The sequence below is a fragment of the Glycine soja genome, chromosome 1 (assembly GCF_004193775.1).
Source record: "Glycine soja cultivar W05 chromosome 1, ASM419377v2, whole genome shotgun sequence".
In the NCBI taxonomy this organism is placed as follows: Eukaryota; Viridiplantae; Streptophyta; class Magnoliopsida; order Fabales; family Fabaceae; genus Glycine; species Glycine soja.
In genome coordinates, this window is record NC_041002.1 from 43,903,240 (window position 1) to 43,908,857 (window position 5,618).

Genomic DNA, 5,618 nt, shown 5'->3' on the forward strand with positions numbered 1-5,618 from the left:
GGCATAAATTAAATTAAAATAAACAAGAAGGAAAAACAAACAATAAAGGGAAATAATTGATTAAAACATAAAAGATGAGAGAAGCCAATAATATTGTAGGAGTTAATTCAAAAGATGAGAATGTTAGGGACTTAGCCTACCATCACTACTCTTGATGTAATGTAATGATTTTTTTTCTATTTATGTTTATTCCAATTTTCACCTACATCTACTTATATACTCTAACCATGATCCCTTAAGTGGAAAAACCTAATTTATCTATTTTCTCTCCTAAATCTCTTTAAGAGGTAAAACAGTTAAATTGCATTAAGAATAAAGATGTATAACAGGCTAAACAAAATCAACCTATCCCTAGTGATGAATTATTTAGATACTCTTTCTCATATCTATTGGAGAATAACGTTTCCCAATGCTACCCCTAAAACTTATCATGCAAATGGGTGATCAAGCCACAAGCAATAAAATTTAGCACAACAAAGGATAATCAAAAAGTAATATTCATAAATAGATAGAAAGAGAAATTGCATCAAGAACAGTTGGTTGCTAAGCTCCCAACAAAAAGGGGTTTTAGTCTCTCATTGTCATGAGAGACTTTACAATTGCAAGAGGGTAATATTTTGAAAAGGGGAATTGAGAAAGGGAATGGAGGGAAGGAATGACTTCTAATACTTCTGGCCTTTTCCTTCGGTAAGGAATTGTATTCTCTTGAATTTTTTGTGTGCTTTTTTCCTTCTTCTCTCTCCTTCTCTTATAGGTACATATCAGTTTGGTTTTCATGCAACCTTCACGCTAAGCGCGATTGTTGCACCTAGCAAGTATGGCGATAATCTCGCGCTTAGCGCGTGACTCGTGCTAAGCAAGCCTTCATGTTCCAGACTTCTCCATACTTCCTAACGCTAAGCTTGCGTTGCCTGTTAAGCGACTGCGTCACGTTGAGCGCCTGAGACGCGCTGCGCGAGCAACTTCAGATCTTTAATTTTGCTTCTTTGGGATTTACTTTGCTTTTTTGCGCCAATTAGTCACCAAGCACTATAAATTCACAAGCTTTTAACACTTTCTGCACAAAAATTTAAATGATGTTAAAATTCCAATTATTCATACAAAAAGGAAGAATTAAGAGAAAGATTAACAATTCCTACTTAATTTAATCCCAAAATATACCTATACATAGCCGTTATCAAACTCCCTCAAATTTAAAACTTTGCTTGTCCTCGACTAATTACACTAAGATAAAGTTTAGAGTTTATCAATCACAATACATGAGATAAATGCATACATTCCAAAAACTTCATAGGCCAATTCTCAAGTTCACAATTGTCATAAGTTCATGAACGGAGCATGAAAAGGATGCACTTCGAGATGAATCAGTTAGCAAGTATGGCAAATCACACAGAGAGTTCACCAAGCTTCATTCGTCACAAGGCTAGTGTTTTTGTCAATCCCACAAGTATCTTGATTATAAGTGTATTAATTACAACAACTGAATAATAAAATTCCCCAACTTTGTACATCATCTCAGTCAATGCAATCATACATATACAATGTGGATCATTAAGGACTTTATTAGGCTTGTAACGTAGCTGGGCTAACAAAGAAATCATGGTTTTTCTTGGATTCAAAGTTAGGATCTAGGAGAGCATTCATTCCCCCAATCCTTGACAAACCATAACTTAGAATTTTCTCACTACACCAACCTTATTGTTTTGCTACTTTTTTCAGCACAACCATTTTCTTTGATCATGGTTTACCCCAACTTTTTTATTCTTTAAATAAGAATGAATTTTTTTTAATGAAAAAGTAATAGACATTAATGTTGGGCTGGAGTAATACCATATACTGTGACTCACATTAACTTGTGTTGTTTATTCATATTCCTACAACAAAGATTCACCCAAAACACTCCCCCAAATTTGGGACAAATTTGTCTGGATTCATGAGTACTCTCCTACAACCTAAGAAGGGGTAGTTATTCAATATCAAAATTATTGGCTTAGGTTCCAATGACAAATAATTTCCATTAGGCTCAAAAAGGTTGCAAGGGATACATTCATTCACAAGATGGCCTTTTGGCTAAGTAGCTATAATAAAATAACAAACAAAGCCTTGATCATCTCCACATCATACATGCATTCAAACAATCCAAGAATCATGCAAAACCGAGAAATTAAAACCAATTTTTTTCTCACAATTTAAAGTTCACACAACTCAGCAGTTTTTATGAAGCATTTAGGTTCACATTCCATGAATTTGTCAGAAATACTAACCTCTTCACTCTTGGACATTTAATTCACACTCCAACATTTACACTAAACGCCTGCTTACACGAGAATCAAAAATTTCACAAAAATACTCATTAGTGTGTAGTTTATCTCATTCATGTAATCGATTCACTCAAAATGTGTTGCAACCAATCAATAAATGCCTACTTCACTATCAGAATTAAAATTAAATGACTGAATTTTGAATTACCAAAATTTAAATTAACATAGCTTCAAGAAAATAAAATGATAATAAAATAAAGATAAAGATAATAAAAATAAAGAAAAATACATAAAATAAAAAATAAAGAAAAGAAAAATGAAGAAAAGTCCTAATTAATAAAAAAAAATAGGCCTCAATCCCGAGTTGGCCAAAGGTCTCAGGCTCCCTGTGCAGTAGTGATGTCCGCAATGTAATCATCATCAACTCTTGTGTCTACGGCAGCATCATCACCAACAGCATAGGTATCACCCCCCTATAGAAGGAAGTTGGACTCTTGGCCAAACAACCTAAGAGAGGAATGCCTCTGGTGTCATCACTGCCTGTTGGAGACATAGTCGATGAACGCCCTGGGCCAAGAGATATTGGCCATGCTAGGGGCTCTACAGCATGGGGAAGAGCAACTCCGACTGAGAAGAAGGTTGGGCGACGAAAGATGAGGTGGCTAGAGGAGGGATGACTGGTGGTGGTGCATCCTGAGTGGCTTTAGCCCAGACCCGCCTTGGCCCTAGAAATACTATAGAAGAGTCTACTGGATTCCAACAATTCTTCTTTATATAGGCTAAGTTAATCACTGGGCTAAGGGACTCGTACCTCAAAGTGTCTGAATTGATCCCCTTGGCATCGTAGAGTGCTATAATCAAAGCGGGGAAGCCGAATCTGGACATACTGGATTGGGTGATCTTTGTAATCTGTAGCAAAATCATATTGTCGATGTCCATGTCCATCTTCATCATGAGCCCATATATTAGGCGAGCCCGATCCATGTTAAGTTCAAAGGTGTAGGAGGTAGGAGTGGGGTTCAAGTAAGAGAGCACGCTCCAAGTCTAGGCTAAAGTGGTGAGATCCTTCAGCAGAATCTTCCATGGAGCTCCCTCAGCATTCAAAATAAATTGCCCTCCTGGTGTGCACAGCTTAACCGCAATGGCCTGATGGTTAGGATAGTTGTGGAGTTACTGGGAGTATAAGGTTAGTTGCTCCCCCTCTAGGATGATGACAGGGGTCCCTAGAAAGTCACTCAACGTCTGCGCATCGAATTTAATGGTCTGCCCCCGCATCCGACACTGCTTTAGAGAACCTTTCTCCAAATCGTAGACGTTGGAATAGAACTCCTTCACCAACACTACATTTATCTACTTCTCAGGCAGGCGGGTGAGTCTCCTGTGCCACTGAAGCCTCTGGAGCTTGCCATAGAATTCATCATCATATCAGGCGCAAGCTCCACGTTCCTCTCCAAAACAATGTTTTAGAGATAAACGTTTTCCTGGTATCAGACCCAAGCTATCTCGAAGCAAAGTTAGAGGAATCCCAAGTGGAATCCCCCCTTGTGGCTGATTGGATCCTGTTTGGCGCTTCCTCGAGGCAATCTACAAAAGAATCAAAAAACAGTAACAAAAATATTAGAACAAGGAAATAAGAAAAACAAAGAAAAAAATTTAAAATTATGCGTGTGGTGCTAAGCCGCCATGGGGCACTTAGCGCCAATGCAAACCAGTTGGGGCTTAGCATGAGACTGCGTGCTAAGCCCATGCATGGAAACAGAAAATATTGGGGCTTAGCATGAGACTGCGCGCTAAGCGTATGCATGAAAAATGAAAGACTCAGAAAAGAAAAAAACAATAGTGTGGCATAGCGCAAGGCTACGTGCTAAGCCCATGCATGTGGTACTGAATAAATAGTAGGGCTTAGCACGAGACTGGACGCTAAGCCCATGCATGAACATTCATAAACAACCCAAAAACACAAAACCTATGCATGTGACTCATGAACTCGCTAAGCACGGCATGTCGGCTTAGCGCATTCATCCCTAAAAACCCATATATGCAAGAACGCGTTAAGCATGCAACAGCAACTTAGCACGTTCATCAAAAAACCAAAAATATCATTGTTTGCCCATATAGTACGAACTCACCAAGCCATGGATGTGGGCTTAGAGAGCTTAACAAGATAGAGCTTAAAGCAAAACATTATGATTACGATGTATGTTTCATAACAAAAACAAGAATGCAAAATAACAAAATATCATGACTAACCCACAAATGAACAGATGAAAAATAATTGTAATCTTACCTAATGTACTCAGTTTAAAAACAAGGCAATGAAATATAGTATGTGAAATATAACATCCCATTTTTCGTGAATTAAGTTAAAAAGGTTTTTCATTTAAAATAAATAGAGTTTTAAAAAAATGATGAGGCTTTTGAAATTAAATAAATAAGGAGAAATAATTTCATTAATTAAAATAATGGTTTGAGACAAAAAAAAGGTATTTTATTTATTCATTTGATAGGGAATAAAATAGAGTTCTTTTTTATAAAATAATAAAAATAAATAAATAGAGTAAATAACAAGTTGTAAGTACCCTAGCTATAAATAGAGACATGTTATGTCAGTTTTCACACTGACGATGCCTCCTCTTACTCTCAAATTCGTTTTTCCCTCTCCTCCTCCCAAAACCCTATCTTTTTCCTGTATACCACCAAACCTATCTCAGAAAAATGACGATCTCAGACTCATTCACCATTGGATTGTCGTGAAATTTAAGCACCAGATTCGCAACTCAATTCTAAGCCTTCTCACCGTTGGGATTTACAAAAGAATGCATATGAACGGAGAAAGATGCATCGCACGTAGGACCATGGAATGGAGGCTTCAATCCCTTCTCCTTCTCTCTAACGTTTGGGAAGCCTAACAGAGCAACCGGAGGAGGAGCTCTAGAGAGCACCAAAAATGCCACAATTGATAACGAAGAACACTTGAGTGACTACATCGAGGTAAGGGATGAGTTATTCACAATTGGGGATTAGTAAGAACATATGTAGGGATCCTTAGAGTATCAATTGGAATGGGTTTTGGGGTGTTTCCATGATTTTTTATTTTATCCTTATAATTATAATTGTGAATTATATATGTTTGATGAACCAGTTGATGTCCCAATGAGAAATTGTTGTGAAATTGATGTGTTCTTGTGTTGAGTGTGAACCCTTAAAAAAATTGAGTTCTTTTTATTAACGTGAATTATATTCTAAATAATATTATTCAATAACTTATTTTATACAAATTATTATCTTGTTCTAATTTTTTCCACAATGATGATCAACATGTTATGTGTATATATTTATTGTAATACTAAAATAATA